This window comes from Dendropsophus ebraccatus, chromosome 4, assembly GCF_027789765.1.
Source record: "Dendropsophus ebraccatus isolate aDenEbr1 chromosome 4, aDenEbr1.pat, whole genome shotgun sequence".
Taxonomy (NCBI): domain Eukaryota; kingdom Metazoa; phylum Chordata; class Amphibia; order Anura; family Hylidae; genus Dendropsophus; species Dendropsophus ebraccatus.
Genome location: NC_091457.1, coordinates 161,906,222 through 161,932,477, shown reverse-complemented (window position 1 = coordinate 161,932,477; position 26,256 = coordinate 161,906,222). Strand labels below are relative to the sequence as shown.

At 42.3% G+C, this 26,256-nt stretch overlaps 1 long non-coding RNA gene across 2 annotated transcripts; it reads right to left on the bottom strand.

The window, feature by feature from the left end:
• Window positions 1-307: 307 nt before the first annotated feature.
• LOC138790102 (uncharacterized) lies at window positions 308-26,256 on the bottom strand. Of its 2 annotated transcripts, none has more exons than XR_011362839.1 (3): window positions 25,835-26,256; window positions 19,338-19,429; window positions 308-394 (listed from the first exon to the last, which is right to left on the bottom strand). It is a non-coding gene; the product is annotated as an uncharacterized lncRNA (long non-coding RNA). The 2 variants fall into 2 exon arrangements; XR_011362838.1 differs by having other exon boundaries at window positions 26,033-26,256.

Sequence of the window (26,256 nt, the reverse complement as noted above, 5' to 3'; positions counted from 1 at the left end):
TTCCTCATATATGCTAATTGTTTTATAGGCTTCGATCTACGTCCTTATGGTGACACTTTTATGTATTAATTTATTATTACTTAATTTTATTTACAAATGGCGTCATCTGGCTTTCGGCTTTCTCTCGTATTTGTTTTCTCCTGTTTAGTGATAGTTCTAATGAGTGGTAGTGCCAACAAATTGAGAAGGTAGGGTTCAGTACACGTGTAACTCAACAGATCCCTTGATTCCTCCTGATGGATCCTTATTTTTGATGACGAGGATTCTTGCCATAAACGGAGTGAACGGAGCCTTAGATATCTTTTCAGCTTTGTTTATTTTACAAAAATTTGCCTGAAAACCACTTTTTTCTGATTCTTTGGCAATTTTAGAATTTCCATGGACACCGTATAGCCTGTATGGGGAAAAAAGCATTGTATTGTAATTGTGTTTTGTGTTCAATAAGGACTGATTATTATTTTTTTTTTTACTGACATTTAGTTTACTTTTCTAATACTCACTGATGAGATTTGCCATTTTAGCCTACAAGACTTACTAATGGTGTAAGTGAAGTGTGACTTCAAGGTTCACAATTAGAGATGGGCGAACCTCGAGCATGCTCTAGTCCATCCGAACCCGAACTTTCGGCATTTGATTAGCGGTGGCTGCTGAACTTGGATAAAGCCCTAAGGCTATGTGGAAATCATGGATATAGTCATTGGCTGTATACATGTTTTCCAGACAACCTTAGAGCTTTATCCAAGTTCTGCAGACCCTGCTAATCAAATGCCGATCGTTCGGGTTCGGATCGACCCGAACCCGGTTCGTTCATCTCTAGTCACAATGTATCTCCAGTAGAGATGAGTAAACCGAGCCGGCCAAACCCAGGTTCATTACGAACTTTGCAAAAAATTTGGTTTGCTCCCAAACTGAACTTTTTGCAAAGTTTGGAACAAGTTTGGCAAGATGACGGCTGCTCATAAACAAATAAAAACAAGGTTTTTTTCATCTGTCCATGCTCCCCCTGTCCATGCTCCTCTGGTCTTCTGAGTCTTCAGCCCATTCAGTCAATCACTGACTGAGACTGGACAGTGCTCCGGACAGTGATTGGCTGAGTGGACTGTCACTCTAATGGGCTTCTGTTCCTGTGCTAGCACAGGATCTGGTGTGAGAAGGGAGATAAGGCTAGGAGGCGTGATACTAGCTGGTGGACGGGATGGTGCACTGAATGGCTGAGGAACTCCCCAAGTGCACCAGACTAATTTACATATTGGCTTTGGATCAAAAAATTCAAAAGCAGCACCACGAGGGAAGTAAGAAAACCTTCACGGAATCGGCATCTCTGCCGCTACAGGTACATATTAGCAGGTTCATAGGTACAAACCTGCTGATGGTTTCCCTTTGAACATATTTTTTTTCTTGACAATACAGAAATATAAATTACAGGGATTATTCTTATCTTTATACTTAATGCTGTTTATCGGCGATACTGACCAAAGGCTATAAAGTATTTATTATGTTGTACTGTGTTTTACAAAGGATCACAATTATTGTTCTGCTACAGATTTATACTCTATTCTCTGTTCATTTCACTGTTCCTTTTTAAGTTTCTTTTGATAATAATAATTCTAATAATTTTTATTTATATAGCGCCAACAGATTCCGCAGCACTTTACAATTCTGGGGGTACATACATAGACATAAATCAGACATTACAGAGATCTACATATAATTATCCATACATGAGGAGTGAGGGCCCTGCTCGCATGCATCAGCTTACAGACTATTAGGAAGGGGGTTGAGACAAAATGGCAGAGGGGCAAAGTCCATCTTTAATTTCTTTATGTAAAATATCGACTTGTAAAAATGAGACATGAGAAAGTCTTCCTTCACCTATTAATAAAGTTTTTTGTAATTTAATTTTCTAAATAAAACTATGAAATGTAATTTTATATTCGTGTTCGCGTTATTTGTTCATAGCCCGACTCTCAAGCCCAGCGATAACATTTGAGTTTTTGCAGTGTTGATAAAATTGCGACACCGCCTGATTCTTAACAGAAAACTAACTTATAGAATGTAAATCTCAGGTGGTAGAGGCACATGTTATGCCCAGCCCTCTATATGGAAACTTTATGGTATAGACAATGGGGGAGATTTATCAAACATGGTGTAAAGTAAAACTGGCTCAGTTGCCCCTAGCAACCAATCAGATTCCACCTTTCATTCCTCACAGACTCTTTTGAAAATGAAAGGTGGAATCTGATTGGTTGCTCGAGACAACTGAGCCGGTTTCACTTTACACCATGTGTGATAAATCTCCCCCACTGTGTTTATGGTCTGGACAGGGTTTTTACAGTGTTTTGTGCAGTTTCTGAATTACCTAAGTGATAACTAGAGATGAAAGATGAGTGAATTTACAGTAATAATGAAGCAAACCGCTTTGTTATCTCTATAGTGTTTATGGAGCCAGCGGAAAGGCGCACGGCTGTGTGCGCCGACATCCGACAGAATTCCGCTGAGTTTATCTGCGAGAATTCCGTAGTGTGAACCCACCCTAGGAGCTGAATTTTAGCAGTATTCAAGCTGAATTCGAGCGGAATAGAAGCATATTTCAAGGGGAATTCAAGAAGAATTCAAGCAGAATTTAAACCCCCATTATCTTCTATAGGATTCCTCTAGCAGAATCCTCCCAAAGAATTGACATGTCAATTCTTTAGGCAGAAAGCGGATCTGCAGCAGAAAATTCTGCTCGGAAATTCTGCAGTGTGAACACAATTGAACACAATGGGACTTTGCTCTGTTCATATTTTACGGGAGTAATTTCAAGCTGAAATAAGAGCGGATTCCTCTTCAATTCCTCGCCTTTTCCTCAGTGTGCACATACCCCAAAGAAGTAACATGTCACTTCTTTTGGCAGAATCTGCTAGAGGAATCCTGTAGGGCTCATGCACATTGAGCAAAAGACGAGGAATTGAAGAGGAATCGGCTCTTAAATTCTGCTTGAAATTCCTGCATTTCGCTTGAATTCTACTCAAATTCCACTCAAATTCAGCTCAAATTGTGTTTTGAGCAGAATAGAAGAGGAATTTCATTTCAAGCAGACATCTTTAAGCAGAAATTCCTTGTCTTTTGCTCAGTGTGCATGAGCCCTAAGGAGAAATTTTTGGTTAAATGAAATGATTAACAAAAATATTTGGAATCACATAGGCGTTAACCATTACAGTGATATTGCCCCCCCCCCCCCTTCATATCAGGAGTTCCCCGCACCATTCTAAGGCTTATATTCAGGACATTTCATATCTTACTGTATAACACATTTCTTGGTGGTCTCTCTTCTTAAAAATGTTAAGATATTTAGACACCAAATTAGAAATGGAAGTAATTTAAAAAATGAAAGTGAGCACAGTGCTGAATGATAATCATTCTTTATAAAACTTTATAGGTACCTGGTAAATATGACATTATCTATCCTGTACCATGAACACTATGCTACTGCTGCCATAGTTACAGTAAGGTGGGGGGGCCCAGGCTTGGTGAACAGCCCGAGGCCTATAGTGAAGTTAATCCGCTCCTGGCTGGTCATGCCCCATATCCCCGCTAACATCAGTGGCTGCGGGGCCTAGGCCTCCAGGTTGGCCCATTCTGATGACACTGTGGAGGGGCGGTTCCTATCCAGATGATGTAACAGGGAGGGGGCGAATGGCTCCTTTGCAGGTGGGGATATGGGTCACAACGGCTGTAAAGCCCCACCCATCCGCCAACAATAACATGCATTTTTGAGGGAAAAGACCAGAAAGATTCTCCTTTTTCAGGATGTATATGAGACCTCACCCAGTTTGCTGCTACTCTAACACACACATCTTCTCCAGAGAATCCACAGCATATCCGCCCAATGTGAACATACCCTAAAGGTTTGGGATGCGCTTTGTCTTTTAGGCTGGGTTCACCCTACGTTTTTACAATCTGTTTTTTTTCATGCAAAAAACAAATGAAAAATGGATGGAAAAAAACAGATGCATGTGTGTGCATCCGTTTTGATTAGTTTTTCCATTGAATACCATTATAACAAAAAAACAGATCAAAACGGATTCTTTTTTTTTAACATACACAAAAACCTCATACTGTGTTCGTAAAAAAAAAAATGGATCCGTTTTTTTGTTATAATGGAATTCAATGAAAAAAAACAGATCAAAACAGATGCACACACATGCATAATTTTTTCCATCCGTTTTTCATCAATTTTTTGACAAAAAACGGATTGCAAAAACGTAGTGTGAACCCAGCTTTACTTGTTCTCATGCTAATAATATGTCACATAATTCCCATTTATCCGATGTAAACTGCAAATTGATAATGGCCCCCACATCTTTTACATTTTTGTTTTCTGAATTTTGCTCCTTTTTGTGACTAAAGCAGCCATAGAAGTTGTTATCTCTGTTGACATTGGTGCAACCATCGAGAAACAGATAAAAATGGATGGCAGCTCCTTACGTGTTTGTATGTAGGTCACCCTACGGGTGTGCCAGCCCAGCAACACGTCTCATTGCCCATTTTGAAGGATACGATGATGCCAACGTCTTGCTTAATGCCATATGGGATACATAGGTAACATCTGTGCCAGGAAGGTGTGTGCACAGTCAGCAGAACAAGAAGACATTTATATGGATGTACTCTACAGTACCTCTACAGTAAACAAATGGAAAAGTTCCCATTGGCTTTAATTATGTGCTGAATAATGAACCAAAACAATGTTCCATGTTGTTGTTATAAGGGAATTCAGAGAGGGGGGGGATTATTATGGCTTGTATGCTAGCAAACTGGGGTACAGAACGTCTCTGTATGGATCACTAGTCAGACCACATATGAAATATTGCATACAATTTTGGGTGTCTGTAAATAGGTAGGACATGGCTGATCTGGAGTGGGTGCAGAGGATGGCAGCCAAGGTATGGGTGGGTTACAGAACCAAGACAGAGTGGCCAGGCAGGGGGGTTAGTGTTTCCCTGATCTTGCCAGTGCTCGACTAGTCAACGGAACCCAGAGAGACCAGATACCGCCTTTTACCATTTCTCTAAGCTGACTGAAGGTGCTGGTGGAGGCCCCTGTTGTGCATCTCTCGTGCCCTCCATATAATCTGAAAGATGGTTCCCATATCTCCAGGTGGGGTCATGTATTTAACACTAGGACTCCATGGTGGCCAGTGGCCTAGTCAGTGCCTGGGTCCATCAGAAGATCCTTCACTGGCCTGAATGTAAATCTGATGTGGAAACCTAAAGGTCTGGGATATCTTTTCGGATCTCACCCATCACTCTCATACCATCACTAAAATGTCCTCTATTCACATTGATCTGCCATAACCTGCAAATACACGAGTATGATAACTATAACCATCATATTCTCTCCTTACTGCATTTTGTTGTTTGTCATGGCTAAAGTTCAAGAAGAACCAGAATCTGTTGCTATCTGTTACTGTAAGAGCAGCTGAGTTCTCTTCATATTACACCATTATTGGAAAACCAAAAGACTTTGCTGCCAATTAATTGTGCGGTTCCAAGTGGATTCCTCTATGGGTGCGCCACACATCTCATTCCACTCTGACTGAAGATCCTGCTCAATTATTTATACAAGTAGGTGGGTAATATTTGTGCCAGAAGGATTGAAAGAACAGACAATAGGGGATATTTACTATGGAGTCTAAAACGTGGTATTTTTCTACTGAGTATTCTTCTACCCAGCTGAATATGACTAATTCAACAAAATATTCATATATTTGTGTGTGTGTGTGGGGGGGGGGATCTGGCTAAAAAGTCTCAAACAAATTCACGTGGTACTGACCAGACATAGGCCTGCATCTGTTTTTTTAAAAGTGGCAAATGCAAAATTTGGCGCAAATCCTGGAATGATGTGAATTTTTGGGTAAATAGGCGGATTAAAAAAAAAGTTGCATCTAAAAAATATTCACCCGTCGAATACTGGTTCAGAAATAGAACTTAGATCAAAAATAGATGAAAAATCCAATTATTCACCTTAAAATAGGTACAAATGCCTTGATAAATTTACCCCAATGTGTTTTTTTATTTCTTGCATAATAACTGCAAGCTGACCCCGGCTTTTTATACTAATATTCTTATACTTGCTGCCTCCAATGTGCAGGTGCCATATACGCAAAGAGACAAAATTGTTGGCACCCTTTTAAATAAACAAAAACCCACGATTGACACCCACCTGACAAAAGTAATTTTATAGTTATTTTAGCTTAGTGACAATCTAATAAAGACCAGACAAAGCATCAGAAATAAAAACAAAGAAAATACAAAAATAAAAAATTAATGAAACTAGCCTGGACAAAAATGACAGCTACAGTACCTCGGAAAGATTGAAAATAATTTGACCATAGGGACAGTTTCATTCTGTATTTAGCAGCACATTCTATTATGGAGGACACTATCTATGGGGTGGGGAGGATATAATGTCTACCATGGGGGTACTATCTCCTTGGGGGGGTATACCAGGGCAGATGCTTAAAGGGGTTATCCAGCCTGGGGGCACTTTTTGGGGGGGACCGGGGAGGAGGTGGCTGAAATAAAAGACGTCCACTCACCTCCCCGTTTCCAGCGGCGGGTCACTCATCGCGGCGCTACGGTCCCCGGTTCCCGGCCGCTTCCGGGTCTCTGACGCCGCCCGAGAGGCTACGTCTCAGGGCCGCTCAGCCACTCAGTGAAGGAGGCAGGATCCGAGCGGACTTCACACGGATCCCGCCTCCTTCACTGAGTGGCTGAGCGGCCCTGAGACGTAGCGTCTCGGGCTGCGGCAGACACCCGGAACCGTCCGGGTACTGGGGACCGGAGCACCGCGATGAGTGACCCGCCGCTGGAACTGGGGAGGTGAGTGGACATCTTTTATTTCAGCCACCTCCTCCCCGGGCCCCCCCAAAAAGTGCCCCCAGGCTGGATAACCCCTTTAACATATGCTATTTACTGGGGCTACCAAACAGGATTACCTACAGTGGGATGGGGGAAGGGGGGCCCAATGATAAGTTTGCTATGGGGCCCAGCCCTTTCTAGTTACGCCCCTGCAAGGTGAGGAGCAGTCACTGAGCTGCTTGGTATCATGGTGTGTACCCCTTTAAACATAGATGAAGAAGGCTAAGGAGAGAGTTGTCTCAGGAGATTAGAAAGAAAATGAAAGACAAATATGTTAAAGATAAAGGTTATAAGACCATCTTCAGAAGTTTAAAGTCTATGGACTGTAGCCAAATCCAGGGGGTGGGGTGTTGGCAACAAAAAAGTCCTACATACCTTTCCCCATGCCCCCACAACACAGCATCCAGGCTCCTGAATCTCTCGAGTTCTGGTTTCAGGACAGGATCAGGGCACCATGGGGACTACCCGCTCAGCCAATCAGTGACTCAGCACTGTCCTGGCTGAGCAGGCATTTCTGAGTGGGGCAATAACAAGATAGGGAACTTTTGAGCGCTGCGGGGTACCTTGACTGGTGACGCTATGCTGCGGGGGCACAAAGAGTAGCACTTCTTTATTGTGTTGCTAACACCCCCGGCCCCACCTGGATTTTTCAGTGTCCCTAGAAAACCCCTTTATCGTACATCAGGGTCAAATCGCACCATATCCATAACTGACCTTGCCAAAGTGGACTTCATGAAAGACAAGGAAAAGAAAAACACAGCTTAGAGCAAATCATTAAAAAAACTAGACTGGAATTTGCCAAAATTCATGCTGACGAGCCATAAGGGTGGGTTCACACTGAGGAATCCCTGCGTCCCTGCTCACGACGGGGCACTTTTCCGCCGCCCAACTCCATTTTATGGTCGGGTGGATTCTGCAGTCCTCCCCAAAAATTGACTTGTCAATTTTTTCGCTGGACGGCACAATGTGCCCGACCATAGAATGTAGTCTATATGACGGGCGGAAATGCGCGCCGCCATGAGCAGGGACGAGTGAAGGAATCTGTGAGAACTTCTCTGCACGGATTCCTCAGTGTGAACCCACCCTAAATTTTTTCATCAGGCGGCAGAATACGCCTGTGCATAGAATGAAGCCTATAACACAGGTGTAGATGCGTGCAGTTGTGAGTGGGGACAAGATAAGGAATCCACGGGAACTTCTCTGCACTGATTCCTCAGTGTGAACCCACCCTAAGGCTGAAACAAAGTAATTTGGACAAATGATACAAGAATGGAGCCTTTTAGCAAGTCCAAACCTAGAAGGTACAGTAAACACCGAAATGGCCACTGGGAACCTTGTTCTTACTGTCAATGGGAGGCTGGGAAGAGCAGGACTACCAAAGAATTGGTTTCAATCTATTTTTAGCCTTGGGCTTGGTATTGTTTCTAGGAAGGAATCTGTATTGTAACATCTGCAATTCTTCTTACTGGAAACTCTCACCCAAGACTGGGATTATGAGAAATGTTTTTGGAAAGACAATATGAGCAAACGTGTTTATTGTAAGAAGCCTGGAGTACGGCAAAATATTTTTATCGGGGTGGATTAGGTTATTTCGATCTTTTTATTTTCCACCGTAAACAATCACGTGAGATGGCTGAAATACCAGAATGCCTGACGTCATAAAAAGTTATTAATCCAAAGAAAATAAACCAAATTGCTTCTACTGTTTCCTCCTGAGATCATGAGGATCATAATCCCCTGGTGTGATAGTTTATACTGTGCAGAAACAACACCCAGCAGGCGATTCATCATCTACTTGTGTTTTTTTTTTTTTTTTAGCTTCTTGTGGGTTTACAGTCATGATATGGCAAGGCTAGTAAAATCAATTGCACAGGTGTCTGTATGAAGGCAAGTAGTCATGGCTTGTTCACTTAGGGTCCTATTAGACTAATGGGTCTATTACACAGCCCGATAATCGTTTAACAAGGGCTGCATGGACATCGTTACTTATGTCCTTGCAGCCCTGGCTTAAACTGCATACAAAACCTATCCATGGTCCAGGGCTCCTCTTGAGGGCCGCTTCTCCCCGATCCCGCGCGCTGCATCTTTAGAGCAGCCTGTTTCAGCTGACAGGCCGCTCAGCCAATCACTGGCCACACCGGTCCTGGCCAGTGATTGGCTGAGTAGCCTGTCAGCTCAGACAGGCCGCTCTGAAGCAGTGTGCAAGGGGAGCCCTAGACCATGGATGGGTAATGTATGCACTTTGCATGGCTCTTCTTGCGCTCTGCTTCTCACCGGGTCCCGTGCGTTCTAGCTTCAGAGCGGCCTGTCTCAGCTGACAGGCTGCTCAGCCAATCACTTGCCGGGACCGGCGCGGCCAGTGATTGGCTGAGCGATCTGTCAGCTGAGACAGGCAAGAGGAGCCCTGCAGTACAGATAGGCAATGTATACAGTTTGGAAATCATCAGCCACCGGCCGCGCATCTCTATTACACGTTGCGATGCGCGGTCGGCGCCCGACAATTATAGGTCCAAACCTATATCAATGATCAGCCAATGATCGTTGTCATCAGCTAATTGTTGTTTTTATTGCACGGAGCGATAATCGGCCAGATATCGTCCGATTATCGTTCCGTGTAATAGGGCTCTAAGCGTTTTTTAACAATAACCGATTAACGATAAACAATCGCAAACAAGATTATTGTTAACCTAAAATTGTTTATTATATTACACAGAGCGATAGTTGTCACTACGATCGTTTACTCCGTCTGATCCCAGCAAAAGAAGGAACCATGAGGAATTACACTGAATGATTAGTGAACGAATGCGGAATTACAGAGAACAAAAATCGAAGGATTAACAATGATTTTAGGGTCAGATCTAAATCAACGATCAACGACACATGAACAATTTTGCGATCTTTGCCTGCAATTACACCAGACGCGTATAGTTCGAACGATATAACGATTTTCCGCACGATAATCGGCCAGTGTAATAGGCCCCTTAGAGAACACGCTGTAAAAGACTCATAGGACAGTAGCTCAATTGTTAAGTTGAACAAGAAAAGTAGAATGGGCCAATGTAACCTGTAGGCAGTCCATTAGGGTCCAGCATAACACTACAAATGAGTATTAAACATAGCTAAATAACTCTATATTATAGAACCAAAGATTTAGGCTACAGTATGTTCACACACCCTAAAATAAAAGGAAAATAGGGCCGCAATTTTGAAGTAAAAATACTTGTAATTATCAAAGTTTTGACCCGATGAAGGGTTCATCCAACCCCAAAATACAGATCCCAAAGAGTGCAAAAAAGAGCCAACCTGGGTGGATTTATATCACCACTATGCCCGTTTACACCCCCCGAATGGCTGCCGCTACATAAAATGTAACTTTTAATGGCATAGTGGCAAAATACAGATTAAGGACCATAAGTTTATATCTAAGTTTATATTCTTTTCTACTACTGTTTGTCTTCCAAATCTCCAAACTACCGCCTCGAGGTCCACAGGTGAAAAACCTGAAGAGTGTCTATAAAGGTAGTTACAGGATATGTGCCATCAGTACTGCCCCATAGTGCAACCACGTCTCCTCCATTTTGCCCTATGAAGCTCTGCCTTCCATATTAGAGATGTCTAGAAGGGACACGTGTTACGGGAAGTGGCTTTCTCGTGATTCATTACACTTGTTCTGAAGAATTGTGTTCAGTCGGTAACAGCTCATCCCACCGCTCTCCTCGCATGTATAGGGATAATGATGAAGGAGATTCTAATAGACTTTCCAAAGTAATTTCCTCAGTATAGAAGCCCAGTGCTGTGGGATGTGATTCATTCATAGATGTGCCTAAGTATAGGTCAATATAATGATTCAGAGAACAAGCGAGTAAGAATGGGCTGCACTTAATAGTAATAGATGAAAAATATATCCTTATTAACATGCAACCAAAGACCACAATACATTCAAAAGCACTGAAAAAAAATCCATCTACTTTTAAAAGACACGTCGGCCTTTCTCCCGGTGTTGGTATTTTGAAGAAAAACTACTTCATTGCTGCGGAGGGGCGGGGAGTCAATATGGCATGACCTAGAGAATCCATGCCCTAGGCCTGTGGCGCCTCTCACCCCTTCTCATCCACCCCAGGGGCGTACTGAAAGTGAAGGGAGGTGGAGAGAGAGGAGCTGCAGTAGGGGCGTAGCTAATGTCTCCTGGGCCCTGGTGCAAGAGGTCAACTTGCCCATGCTATTGGTGTATATATACGAAATCCTGTATACTGAGTCCAATATTACCAATATACAACGGGGAAATATTACTGCCACACCACAACCACTACCATCACCACCATATTGTTACTGACCAAATCCAGTATACTAAGACCAATAAAACACAGTACCAGATAACAAGTAACAAATATTACCACCACATACTGACTAACACCACCGCATACTGACTAACACCACCAATGCTACTGAATAACATCCACTGTACACAGATCACTATCACCTCATCCAGTTATATAGAGGTGGACACAGCTCCACACAGGTTGTATACACCATATACATTACAGTGCAGTTATATCAAGTGACTCACAGGGGGACGTCATCTCTGATCAGAGTTGTTTTCATATTCGTCTTCTTCTGCTCTGGGCCAATATGAGAACTTCTCTGAGCCACAAATCCACAGAATCTGCCACACATATTAGTCTCCTCACTCTAACACCATCCTCATCTCTATACAAACTGCACACCTGTATTGGCCCCTTTACACCCTTATTTAGTAGGTAGGTTGACTCTATGCGACCCCTCTTATAGTATATGCCCCCCTCTATGTAGCCGCCTCATAGATGGCCCTTTGTTCAGTCTTCCATATTGATGGCCCTGTGTGCATCTCCTAAAGAGCTCCCCCCTCTGTGTAGTCCCCCTATAGTAGATGCCCCCCACTGTGCATCTCCTATTATATATGCCCCCCGTGAAGTCTGCCTTATAGATGGCTCCGCCTGTGTTGTCCCCCTTATAGTCCGCCTTATATTCTTCCTCTTATAGATGGCTCCCCGTTGTGGTCCCCCTTATAGATGGCCCCCTATGTTGTCCCCCTATATATAGATGGCCCCCTATGTTCCTCCCATATAAATGGCCCCCCATGTTGTCCCCTTATAGATGGCCCCCTATGTAGCTCCCCCTTATAGATTCCCCACAATGTTGTCCCCTTATAGATGCCCCCCTTCCATGTAGCCCCCTTATAGATGCCCCCTATGTAGGTCCCCCTATAGATGCCCCCTATATAGCTCCCCCTATAGATGCCCCTTCTCATGTTGTCCCCCTATAGATGCCCCCTCCCACGTTGCCCCCTTATAGATGCCTCCTATGTAGCTCCCCCTATAAATGCCCCCATGTTGTCTTCTTATAGATGCCCCCCCTCCCATGTTTCCCCCTTATAGATGCTCCCCTCCCATGTTGTCCCCTAATAGATGCCCCCCTCCCATGTTTCCCCCTTATAGATGCTCCCCTCCCATGTTCTCCCCTTATAGATAGCCCCCCTCCCATGTTGCCCCCTTATAGATGCCCCCCTCCCATGTTGTTACCTTAGATTTATAGATGCCCTATTCCCATGTTTCCCCTTATAGATGCCCCCTATGTAGCTCCCCCTATAGATCCCCCCATGTTGTCCCCTTATAGATGCCCCCCATGTTGCCTCCTTATAGATGTCCCCCCTGCAATGTTACCCCCTTATAGATGCCCCCTATGCTTTCCTCCTTATAGATGCCCCCAATGCTTGCGGTCACAAGAGTGTTTGGTGAGTTGCAGTGGAGTGGCAAGGGGGGACCAGAGGAGGGTACAGGAGAGCGGAGCACATTCAGAGGGCACCACTGCATCGGAGAGAGCAGGATACAGCAGGTCCGAGCAGAATGTGGGGAGATGGGGCAACCCCTGTAATTGAGTAATGCTGAGTTGTAATACACACAGCCCGGGACAGACATCCTGCTGTCTTATAGGAAAATGCCACCACGTTTGTCTAGTCCCGGAAACCCTCAGGCCTCCTGAGAGTACTTTTTCTTTTCATTGCATTTTTTTCCCCTAAAAAACAAAAAAGTTCATGTGCATAAATTTTTGGAAGTGATTTTTGTGGCTTTTTAGGTATAAAATAGTATGTTATAATATCGGTGTTGTTGTTTTTGTTGACTGTTTCTGTAGTGTTTCCCCCATTATGTGATTCGTTGATCTTGTGACTTGTGGATAAAATAGAAATAAAAGCACAATGTAATTATGCAAAACAAACAACAACAAGGGAGGTCCATGGGGGAAAGACTGGGTAAAAAAAATGCCACACCTGGTGCGCATGCTGCAAAGCTGCCAATGGCCCACAAAGGGGAATATGGGCTGAGCTCAGCTCTGCCGCCCTCGGTTTCCCATTGATCGCAGGTTTTGGCATGTCACTAAAGCAGGGTTCACAATGCGTTTTTTGCAGTCTGTTTTTTGGCTATGTTCATACACTGTTGTTGGCCGTCATTTAATGTCAAAGAACAGCCCTCATTTTAAAATAACGGCAATTATTTGCCATTAAATGGCGGCCTTCCACTTAATTTCAGCAGTGCGTGAACAGAGCCTTTTTGTGTTTTTAATCCACTCCTGGTTTTGGCTGCAAAATACTGAGCAAAAATACTGTGTGGGAACATAGCCTAAGGCTACGTATATGTCCGGCCGCATATTTTTCGCGGCCGGACATATACGTGTTAAACTCCGGCCGGGATTTACGCAAGTTGCGGCCGGCTACGTACGGTCCGCGAACTTACGCCCGTAGTCTATTTACGCTTCCCGAGTGGCGTACGTAGCGGTCTGACAGTGGTCTTTTACTTGGAAATCTTCGGCTAGTCCCGGACACCCCACAGAACCTTTTGGATCGGCAAATCAAAGTGTAAAAATGAAGATATCACCACTACGTACGGGACCGCATGTTACGCTACGGGCGTAAGATACAGCATTTCCGTCACGAAACAATGATCTGGTAAATTTTTTACGACGCCGCATACGATCCGGGCGTAAGTTCGTACATAGTGTGAACTGTGCAGCCGTAGATCCTATACTTTCTATTGTATGCAAACTACGTAAATCTCCGGCCGCTTATTCACGGGGAGCGCAACGGCCGGAAACTTACGTAGTGTGAACATAGCCTAATACTGTATGTACAGTAAATCCTGAAGTGAGTTACCACTTAGTCAATTGAAGCCAAATGTCATTGTGTTTTTTCACTGTATACTCTTGATTTCCCTTTCTAACTCCAACAAGGTCCCGAGAATGCAGAATGTGCGGCTGAACATGCGCCCGCAGGAATGCAATGGCGGCCGAGACTTGAGGAAACTGTCTTACACTAAGAATAAAACATGATTGATACCTACACTGATAAGTATTCTAATAAATGAAAACCATACAGACCCGAAAATGACACAATCTACGACCGAAAACCGATCCCAACTACAGGGAGAATACAGCAACTTTACTGTATCCAAAAGAACGGTCCAGAAAAACCATCTGAAAAAAAGTAGGAAGCAGGGGTCAGAGGTTACTCATTGAAAGGAAAAGCTCTGTGCACTGAACACACTTAGGTCATGGTGCCGGCTCACCATGAATGCTTGATTGATGACAAATCTGGTAACCGGCAGAGTGTAAGCGCCCATCATTGTGGCTGCAGAATATCCTGTACATATCACTGAGCTGTTAGAGTTCTTGTATCACTACTAGGGGTGATGACTGTCCTATGTGATGGCTCCCCAAATCATCACACCAGCAGGGGCAGTGTGTCCTCCCATATCATCACACCAGCAGGGGAAAGTGTATCCTCTCATATCATCATACCAGCAGGGGGCAGTATGTTATGCCTATATCATCACATCAGCAGGGAGAAGTGTGTCCTCCCAAATCATGACACCAGCAGGGGGCAGTGTGTCCTTAGCATCATTACACCAGCAGGAGGCAGTGTGTTCTTCCCATCATTACACCAGTAGGGGGCAGTGTATCCTCACATCATGACACTAGCAGGGGGCAGTGTGTCCTTCACATCCAGTGGATAGGGGAAAAATTGATTTTTTCTGGAATACCCCTTTAACTATTTCATCTTATGTCATCTTATGGATTATGATGTCTATAATTGTGATTGGTTTCTTTACTTGCCAGACGTTAGCATGTAAAGAAATATTCTTCATGTTTTTTCTGAATGATCTGCGCTGTCACAGACATCACCGTTCTGGAGGATTCAGCTCTAGGCAGAACCATCTAACATTACACAACATGGAGACCCATAGATCTCAGGGATGGGGAACCTTCGACCCTCCGGCTATTGCAAAACTAAAATTCTTATCATGCCCGGACAGCCAAAGTCTATAGCTTTAGGTGTCCAGGCAGGATGGGAATTGTAGTTTTGCAACAGCCGGAGGTTCCCCATCTCTGATCTAAGTGATGACACAAAGCTACAATCCTAGGTGAGAAGACAAAGCTCCTACAGGAAAGCAGCAGCCGGACTTGTTACTTCCAAGAACAGGAAACAGATCTTAGACAAGACAGATCACTATCAAGTAATATATCACATTGCTAGACAACACATGTCATGTACGTGTCATACACAATGGACGTGGGATGATTCAGAAATGGGTTAATCGATAGTCAGGAATAAGTTGTCTTCTGCTCCCCGGACAACCCCTTTAAGAATAAAGTGGATCTTTCAGCCGCAATTCATGTTCCAAAGTGCTAAAACTGTTATATAGCTGTTAGGTTGAAGAGACAGTAAAAGTCGATGTTAAAGGGGTTATCCAGCACTACATAACCACAGCCACTTTCTTCCAGAGACAGCACCGCTCTTGTCTCCAGGTCCGGTGTGGTTTGCAATTAGGCTTCATTCGCTTCATTGGATCTGAGTTACAAAACTTGCACCCAAACTGGAGAGGTCACAGGCGAGATTCAGTATCTATGACATCACCGCCATTGTTATAGTATTTGTACTGCATGGGGCAAAACTTGCAAAAAATGCCCTACAAATATTTGAGGGTTCTCTTATTCTTGTATTATTCTTATATTTCCATGAAAAAGTAAGTAAAGGCAAATGGTACGTACTCCACCCCCCATCCGATATGGTACAATTCCACTACATCAATGGGAAAATAAAAAAGCAAAGTCTTTTGAAATGTTGAGTGTGCCAAAAGAGATTAGCCCCACAGCCCACTGGCGTGCTCCCTGCACCTGGCCAGGCTGGTTGTTAGGGACATTGTTGGCGTTGGTACGGGGCCAGCCGGGAGCCAAGCATGACGGCCGGCTCCTAAGCAATATCAGCCCAAGCACAGTACAGCCCAAATAGGACCAGTCTATCCGATGCTTGAAAAGTGAGGGTACTAGGAGTAGGATGCTTCTAAAACACGAGCGGGTCATCCAGCACCGTTACCGTTACTAGACCAGATACTGTTGCTTACTGCAATAAATTCAGCCCCCAAAATTGACCCCTTTGTCATTGTCACACTGTCGCACCCTTTATAAATAGAAAGGTTTCATCTAGTCTTAGGCTTCGATTCAGGGAACGGACTCATCCAGCTCATCCCAAAGTCCTGGGTCCAGAGCAGAAGGAAGAAAAGGGGATCCCATGGGTAACAAGCCTGTTATCCTGTCATACATACATACATGTATACATACATATATACATACAAACATACATACATACATACCATAAAGGTAACACACACTCATCTATATTATGGGAACCATCAATGATCTCAGTGTCGTGGCAGGTAATGTCTCTGGCACACACTCCGTGCCTCCAGGCATAACCTGCACAATGAAGCTGTGTCTCACAGTAAGCGGCTGATCCATCTGATGTCATGTATTCATTTATAGAAAGTGAAGGTGTTATATGAGATTGCTCAACTATTACTCTAATGTTATGTTATTTAAGAGCGGAGGAGGTTTATTATTGAGGTTATTTCATATTCTTGATGGGCGCCAGTCTAGATTAATTTTCTTTTTTTTTTTCTTTTTTCACTATTAAAGGGGTTGTTCACATAAAAAAAAAAAGATTTTCTTTCAAATTAACTGGTGCTAGAGTGCCAGGGATTTGTAATTTGCTTCTATTAAAAAAATCTTCAGTCTTCCAGCACTTATCAGCTGCTGTATGTCCTGCAGGAAGTGGTGTATTCTCTCCAGTCTGACACAGTGCTCTCTGCTGCCACCTCTGTCCATGTCAGGAACTGTCCAGAGCAGGAGAGGTTTTCTATGGGGAGTTGCTGCTGCTCTTGACAGTTCCTGAAATGGGCAGAGGTGGCAGCAGAGAGCACTGTGTCAGAGTGGAGCGAATACACCACTTCCTGCAGGGCATACAGCAGTTCATAAGTACTAAGTACTTTCTGGCACTAGTTAGTTTTAAAAAAAATGGTGTACCACTCCTTTAACAGTAAACTAAGGCAGCATTCACATTTGTGTTGGAGCTTCCATTGCAGGTACTGGCTGGAAACAATGGGGTCACATGCAGCACTGTTTCTTCTCGTACAATGACTGGGGGGTGTTGGACAAGTGATGGTGGCAAAAACACATGGCTTTCCTGGAGGCTGCTCATGTCTGAGGCAAAGCGGTGGCACCCTCCGAAGTCACGTAATAGTCCGCAAAGATTTCCTTCAACTGGTTTGCCCACTAATGCCCCAGTTTACATTGAGATCGCCAAAAGTCTTCACTGTCATACCAAGGCTGTTATAGTATCAAATATTGGAGAACACAGGCAGCTGTAATGACCAGATCAACTATGGCCACAACCAACTATAATTCCAATGTGAAGACTTTCCACTTGCTACTCATGATCATCCAGTTCACTCATGATCATCCAGTCCACTCATGGGCATCCAGTCCACTCATGGGCATCCAGTCCACTCATGATGATCCAGTCCACTCATGATCATCCAATCCACTCATGGGCATCCAGTTCACTCATGATGATCCAGTCCACTCATGATCATCCAATCCACTCATGGGCATCCAGTTCACTCATGGGCATCCAGTCCACTCATGATGATCCAGTCCACTCATGGGCATCCAGTCCACTCATGATCATCCAGTCCACTCATGGGCATCAAGTCCACATTGCGGCTTTGGGTGTAGAATTCTGGGCATGAGTGGAAAAGCTGCATCCAATGCCATAGTGATGGGAACAGGATGAATGGAAGATGTATGAAACCATTAAGGTGGAAGAGTCACCCGGGCTACTGTGCACATGTGCTTATCATAAGTAGCTTCTATGGCTATCACAATGGGCTGCAAGTGCTGCCATATCACAAGGTGCATGATCCTCATAATATTATAGGCCATGTTCTCATGGTGTAAGACACTGGCTGTTCCGTGACCCGGCTGGTGTCAGAAAATATCATCCTGGCCGGTGCTGCAGTACTGACCGGATGATCTTCACTCCTGATGAATTGGGATGCGGGTGCATCCATGCGCGCCCGCATCTCAATTAGTTGCTGCACACAATAGAGCGTGCGGCCGGAGCCGCACACTCCATTGTGTGCACTGACAGGTTTTCTGTGGCCGCTATTTATATCCATTCCATAGACGGCAGCACTACGTAGGAATCACGGCCGTTGTTGCAAATGATGCATCACTCTCTCCAGAAGAGCCAAATTGTTGCTTATATCCATGTACTTTCATAGAGGATATAACTGGGGTCAGAAAGGTTAACTCCAGCAAGGAAGTGGCACCCTCCATGCCTGGTTTTCTTATGTTCTTTGCTTATGTCTTCTGTGATCCGGTCCATGTTTTCTCAGTTCTCCCTGCACCTTCCTTGCTGTGGTCTGTTCACTAATTGTCTCTGCTGTGTTCTGATTGACAGGTCTCTTCACCTCTGTGATTCTCTTGTGTGTTTCTCCTGCTCTACCTATCAGCTTGGAGTCCGGGACTTCTGTTCCCTTATAGCTCGGTCTCTCCCTTCACTCTGGGCTCTTGATAGCTTTGTCCAGCTAGTATGTTCAGCTAGATCCAGTGTTTTGCCTTATTGTTTGTATTCCTGGTTTCCTGATCCCTTTGCTTGTTTCTTGCCTTTCTTTGTCTTTTGGCTCAGTGTTTCTTGCCTTGTCCTCAGTTTATCTTGCTACTATCTCTGGCTTTTGTTTCTCCGTTTACCTTGTTGCATCTCTGGCTTTTTTCCTCCATTCGTTTGGTCCCCTGTTCCTCGGTGCCTTCTTGGTCCGGTCCTTCTGTGTTACTTTGCCTTGTCTACTGTCATTGTACCTTGTTTGCCTGTACTGTGTCTTGTCTGTGTTTTGCACTTATTTGAGCGCAGGGACTGACGCCCAGTTGCGGACGGTCAGTTAGGAGCTGCACTGATCGTAGGTACAGTAGGGACAGTGTGTGGGGTGTTAGCCATAGGGCCCACTTGTCCTTTGTCTCTTTGTTCCCCGGGGCCCTGACAGGAAACATTTAAAATTAATAGTCACTTACCACAAGGTTATGACCTCTCCTGCTTCCTCAAAATTTCAGCCAAGTGGTTGGATGCCATAGTTGGCATGAAGTCCCAGGAGTTGGTCGGATGGCTAAAAAAGAAGAATAAAAACCATTAGTAATTTGAACATGAAAGCTGTGATATTACAGAGGGAAAGCGTTATAAAAAACCCATCTTCAGATGTCTTGATAGAGCTTTTCAAAGTGTCCCCATTCCTTGAGAAAGGTGATTATTGGGTGACCGCAGCAGTGGAGCCTCCATGTTCTTGGTGTTCAGCCAGTGGGATGTTAAAAAAAGGGGGTAAAATATAATAAACAAACAAAACATAAAAGCATCAAAAACAGTGTTTAAAAAAGTGATGATTTAAAACCCTTGTTGGAAAATCGTGCAGATCAAATCTCATGTGAGCAGATCACTGCAGGCAAAAGTTTAAGGCCACTTTCTTCCAAAGACAGAAACATTCTTGTTCCCGGCATCGTGGTTCATTATAATCCTGGGAGCTCTGAATTAGTTTAACTCTTTGCACTGCTGTAGATCTTCTGTGCACGGACCGTAATCACCGAACATGTGATTGACAAGGCTAATAGGTGAGGAAAGAATATCAGGAGGATTCCTCAGCTCGGAGCCTATCTATCTATCTATCTATCTATCTATCTATCTATCTCCTATCTATCTATCTATCTCCTATCTATCTATCTCCTATCTATCTATCTATCTATCTATCTATCATCTATCTATCTATTATCTATCTATCTATCTATCTATCTCCTATCTATTTATCTATCTATCTATCTATCTATCTATCTCCTATCTATCTATCTCCTATCTATCTATCTCCTATCTATCTATCTATCTATCTATCTATCTGTCTATCTATCTATCTATCTATCTATCTCCTATCTATCTATCTCCTATCTATCTATCTATCTATCTATCTATCTATCTATCTCCTATCTATCTATCTATCTATCTATCTCCTATCTATCTATCTATCTATCTATCTATCTATCTATCTATCTATCTCCTATCTATCTCCTATCTATCTATCTATCTATCTCCTATATATCTATCTATCTATTATCTATCTATCTATCTATCTATCTATCTATCTATCTATCTCCTATCTATCTATCTATCTATCTATCTATCTATCTCCTGTCTATCTATCTATCTATCTATCTATCTCCTATCTATCTATCTATCTATCTATCTATCTATCTCCTATCTATCTATCTATCTATCTATCTATCTATCTCCTATATATCTATCTATCTATTATCTATCTATCTATATATCTATCTATCTCCTATCTATCTATCTATCTATCTATCTATCTCCTATCTATCTATCTCCTATCTATCTATCTATCTATCTATCTATCTATCTATCTATCTCCTATCTATCTCCTATCTATCTATCTATCTATCTATCTATCTATCTATCTATCTATCTCCTATATATCTATCTATCTATTATCTATCTATCTATCTATCTATCTATCTATCTATCTATCTATCTATCTATCTCCTATCTATCTATCTATCTATCTATCTCCTGTCTATCTATCTATCTATCTATCTATCTATCTACTATCTATCTATCTATCTATCTATCTATCTATCTATCTATCTCCTATCTATCTATCTATCTATCTATCTATCTCCTATCTATCTATCTATCTATCTATCTATCTATCTATCTATCTATCTATCTCCTATATATCTATCTATCTATTATCTATCTATCTCCTATCTATCTATCTATCTATCTATCTATCTATCTATCTCCTGTCTATCTATCTATCTATCTATCTATCTATCTATCTATCTCCTATCTATCTATCTATCTATCTCCTATCTATCTATCTATCTATCTATCTATCTATCTATCTATCTCCTATCTATCTATCTATCTATCTATCTATCTATCTATCTCCTATCTATCTATCTATCTATCTATCTATCTATCTCCTATCTATCTATCATCTATCTATCTCCTGTCTCTATCTATCTATCTCCTATCTATCTATCTATCTCCTATCTATCTATCTATCTATCTATCTATCTATCTCCTATCTATCTATCTATCTATCTATCTATCTATCTATCTATCTTCTATCTATCTATCTATCTATCTATCTATCTATCTATCTCCTATCTATCTATCTACTATCTATCTATCTATCTATCTATCTCCTATCTATCTATCTATCTATCTATCTATCTATCTATCTATCTCCTATCTATCTATCTATCTATCTATCTTCTATCTATCTATCTATCTATCTATCTATCTATCTATCTATCTCCTATCTATCTATCTATCTATCTATCTATCTATCTATCTATCTATCTCCTATCTATCTATCTATCTACTATCTATCTATCTATCTATCTATCTATCTATCTCCTATCTATCTATCTATCTATCTATCTCCTATCTATCTATCTATCTATCTATCTATCTATCTCCTATCTATCTATCTATCTATCTATCTATCTATCTCCTATCTATCTATCTATCTATCTATTTATCTCCTATCTATCTATCTATCTATCTATCTATCTATCTATCTATCTATCGGAGAATGAGAGCAGCACTACTGCGTTGATTAGTGGTGCCAGCAGGTGGGACCTTAGACTCGGGTGCTCAATAATACAAAGGGATACACCAGCAGCACTCGGTTCAATGAAGTTCAAAACGTGAATTTATTCCATAACAAAAAGGTGCGTCGCAGGTGCTGCTGGTGTATCCCTTTGTATCTATCTATCTATCTATCTATCTATCTATCTATCTATCTATCTATCTCCTATCTATCTATCTATCTATCTATCTATCTATCTATCTATCTATCTCCTATCTATCTATCTATCTATCTATCCATCCATCCATCCATCCATCCATCCATCCATCCATCCATCCATCTATCTATCTATCTATCTATCTATCTATCTATCAAAAATACCCCACCATATACTGTCATCATATCATATCCCATCAAAAGTGAACTAGTAGTCCCCATTACAGTATGAACCTAAGAGGGTTCAGCACCACAGACAGCGACTGAAATAACCAAAGCCAAAAGCTACAGAAGGGAGGAGACGAATAACAAGACCTGAAGACTAATGTAGAACTGAACCTCAAACACAACGCTACATACAGAACATAACGCTGGGTTCACAGTGCCTTTTTGCAGTCCGTTTAACGAATCCGTCTTTAAATGGTTACTTTTAACATCGACAAAGACGCCAAAGAAAAGAACGCCAGAGAAAAAACGTATTCGGTTTTGATGCATTTTTTTAATATAATGGAAAGCAATGGAAAAACGAAGGCAAACGGATTGCACACAATTACAACAGATTTTACTTGGTATAAATATACAAGAAATAATGTATAGTATAAACAGCCTGTACCTGGTTATGTTCATCAGTCCCAGCAGAGTGCAGCCTTAGGCCATGTTCAGATGGCGTTAGAGACCGGCCGTTCCGGAGCAGAGCGGCCGGTCTCTGAAAAGATCATCCCAGCAGGTACTGCAGTACCGGTCGGATGATCTTTGGCGCCGCAGAGTTCTGATGCGGGCGCATCCATGCGTGCCCACATCAGAACTAGCCACAGCACACAATCAAGCTCGCTTCATTGTGTGAACTAACTGAGCCGTAGCGTGTACTTTGTGTATATGCTCCGGCCGGGACCCCATAGACAGCAAGCCAACATATTTTTTCGTATTATCTACTGCCGTTGTTGCAATCGGCAACAACGACCGTAGAAATACGAAAAAATACGTTGTGTGAACATAGCCTTATTCAATAAAACTATATAAAAACTCCTCTTTTTTAGACTGATCATGAGTTATTGATTAGGACAGTTAAAAAATAAAGTTATACCAGTCACAATGTGGCAGGTAATTTAGAAAAAAAAAAAAGTTGTTTATTAATAGTAAAATATATTGACATTTTGTGTCAATGTAAATAGGAATAACCTACAAAATGAAGGTAACTATGTTAAAAATCATCCTGAAATCCTGCAGTTTTCATTCTGGCCACTAGGCTTTATATTGAATGGGCAATGTCATCTCATTCAGTAGGGGATATTTGCAATTTACATAAATTATTATATTTTTCAGCTCTCATATTTTATGATAAAGCTATACTTACCTGGATCCAGGTCCAATCACCTGAAGCCTTCTACAGTAGTTTTGTGCTGGTTGAAAAAAGGGACTAAATGCAGAAAGTCCGGGTCATTTGCAGTCACAGAGAAGGCAGTCAAGTGGTTGGCTATGTTCACACCACATCAAAAATAGAGAAAAGGGGGGCGATTTTGATATTTAAAAAAACGCCCGTTATTGCCGCGATTTAACTGACTGCAATGGCAATGCATTGAAGTCAATGGAAAGACAGACGTCCAATGCACACAATATATTGAATACCGGACGGTTTTACTGCGGATGTCAAAATAATCAACATGATCATTATTTCGGACGTCTTTTGCAAACAGCGGACGTTTTTTACTAGTTGGTCACACACTGTTTTTCTTTTGTCACCATTCTTTCTCCGTTTTTACTATTAAATTCAATGGACTTTTCAATTAACTCGCATTCAAATGCCAATTAGTAACCAAACTAGTATAATGTACAAACAGCCGTCATTGCAATAAGGGAAGGCCAGACAGCTAAATGACGTCCGTTAGTTTAGACTTAAAATAAGGGACGTAATTTTAAATGGAGCTGAAAAAATGGACACATTGAGCCATTTAATATTATTATTATTATTATTATTGAGCAGTGACTCTCTGTACTGGCCCTGACTTCCTGCATTTAGTCTCTTTTTTTAACCAGCACAAAACTAAAAAGATTCAGTACACTGGACCTGGACACAGTAAGTATAACTGTTATATAGCAGCCTTCAGGAGACTGGACCTGGATTCAGTAAGTATAGCTGTTATATAGCATCCTTCAGGAGACTGGACCTGGATACAGCAAGTATAACTGTTATATAGCGGCCTTCAGGAGACTGGACCTGGATACAGTAAGTATAGCTGTTATATAGCAGCCTTCAGGAGACTGGACCTGGATACAGTAAGTATAGCTGTTATATAGCTGCCTTCAGGAGACTGGACCTGGATACAGTAAGTGTAGCTGTTATATAGCTGCCTTCAGGAGACTGGACCTGGATACAGTAAGTATAGCTGTTATATAGCTGCCTTCAGGAGACTGGATCTGGATACAGAAAGTATAGCTGTTATATAGCAGCCTTCAGGAGACTGGACCTGGATACAGTAAGTATAACTGTTATATAGCGGCCTTCAGGAGACTGGACCTAGATACAGTAAGTGTAGCTGTTATATAGCTGCCTTCAGGAGACTGGACCTGGATACAGTAAGTATAGCTGTTATATAGCTGCCTTCAGGAGACTGGACCTGGATACAGTAAGTACAGCTGTTATATAGCTGCCTTCTGGAGACTGGACCTGGATACAGCAAGTATAGCTGTTAAATAGCTGCCTTCAGGAGACTGGACCTGGATACAGTAAGTATAGCTGTTAAATAGCTGCCTTCGGGAGACTGGACCTGGATACAGTAAGTATAGCAGTTATATAGCTGCCTTCAGGAGACTGGACCTGGATACAGCAAGTATAGCAGTTATATAGCGGCCTTCAGGAGACTGGACCTGGATACAGTAAGTATAGCAGTTATATAGCAGCCTTCAGGAGACTGGACCTGGATACAGTAAGTATAGCTATTATATAGCTGCCTGCAGGAGACTGGACCTGGATACAGTAAGTATAGCTATTATATAGCTGCCTTCAGGAGACTGGAACTGGATACAGTAAGTATAGCTGTTATATAGCTGGCTTTAGGAGACTGGACCTGGATACAGTAAGTATAGCTGTTATATAGCAGTCTTCAGAAGACTGGACCTGGATACAAGTAATTATAGCTTTGTCATATAGTATGAGAACTAAAAAAAAAATATCTATTGAGGCCCGACCTTTTGGATTAGCAGAGGATCTTGCTGCTGATCCGGAAGTTCATTTTAAGGTTATGTTCCCACGATGTCTTTTTTAAACAAAAAATATTTTTTTTTTAATAATGATGACCGTTAATAATGATCATTATTTATGGCCGCCATTATAAAATAACAGCCGTTATTTTACCTAAAAGACATTGTGGGAACATAGCCTCAGCTTATGCACAGGAGCCTTTCAGCAAGCCTTTTGTAATGAGCACTGGAGCAGCACGCTGTACTCTCTCAGGTACTCTCGAGTACTTTCAAGTATCCGGATACCCGAGCTAATATTATATTATACAGAGCGTGCCGCTCATCTCTACCAATCAGTAAAACAAATAATCTAGACACCACATTCATGTTAAGTACAGTACAGTATTTTCCCTAAAAACCACAAGTACAAGTACATCATGTCCTTCTGGTAGTAATTCCAATAGTCGTAAAAAATAACTATATACCAGGATGTCAAAACCAACAACGGCCGATACATACCCGAAACCAGGTGTGTGCCACATCCAAACCGCAGCGCCATGTCAGACCAACACTCCTGACACCGAGGAGGCTGTACTTATGGCGTTCCCCGGCTATAATGTATAATTTAGACATTTAGGTGCCTATAAAGGACAGACTGCGATACTGGCTGACAACAGAGAACAGAACGTTTCCAGAACAAACAATGAGGTTACTTGCCAAATATGGGGCCAAAGGGTTGAAGTGTTTGGGAGCCTAGATAGGACGGACTGTGATAATGGCTGATAACAGGACAACGACAGGCCAATGCGGATATCGTCTTCATGAAAAACCTTCCCGCACTTGCAATGTACTTATATGCCAAATGTTTGCCCAAAGGGGGTATTTATGGCGCTGTTGTATAGTGAGATTCTCCCTGTTGTCCATAGCAACCAATCACAGCT